The following is a 760-nucleotide window of genomic DNA, read 5'->3' as shown; positions in this document are numbered from 1 at the left end:
CTTAAAGTGTGGTTTTTCCATAATAAATTCAGTAATTAAGTATTTGAGCGTTTGAGGGAACTTGATAAATACCTTCACTCCTGATTGGAGGTCAGATAACAGAATTATCTGAATGCACAGCCTGAGCATCGCTGATAATGTCTCAGCCGGTTTCATTCTCAGTCAGAAAGAAACTCATAGTTCTTTATTTCTGGAGTAGTTTTAAAGTATTTTCAGAAGTGAAAAACATGCTAGCTTTGTCCAGGAATGATCATACAAAATGAAACTGATGATTCTTAAACAAAAGTAATTTTGTAGATTTTCTGTGTCTAATATATACATACAGACTCAAATATAAACATTCACCTTTTGAATATTTGGTTAAATGTCTTTTAGAGACCAATCATATGTTTTTGCAGCCATTAACAAGCTTATGGCTTAATACAGGCTGTTTTTTAAACCACTCTTCTTGGAATCAGAGCTACATTACCAGTCCCACACTGCTCCCTTGATCACAAATCTCTCTCCCCTGTTGTTTCTCTGCTTGTTGGTTGAGACAGCAAGGTTAGTTCTGCTGTTTATTTTACCATGAGACATCGTAGACAACATGAATATGCTGCTGTGTGTTCTTGACTCCAAAAATGCCGGAAAACATTTGATTTTTAAGAATGGTGCACATGACTAAAAAACATCCAAATTAATCATTTTAGTCTGGCAGGATTTATTTAATTTAGATTCAGTAAATACATTTGAATATTATTGAAAAGTTTATTCATTTGAA

The sequence above is a fragment of the Girardinichthys multiradiatus genome, chromosome 14, assembly GCF_021462225.1.
Source record: "Girardinichthys multiradiatus isolate DD_20200921_A chromosome 14, DD_fGirMul_XY1, whole genome shotgun sequence".
NCBI classification, from domain to species: domain Eukaryota; kingdom Metazoa; phylum Chordata; class Actinopteri; order Cyprinodontiformes; family Goodeidae; genus Girardinichthys; species Girardinichthys multiradiatus.
This window is presented reverse-complemented; position numbering follows the sequence as displayed.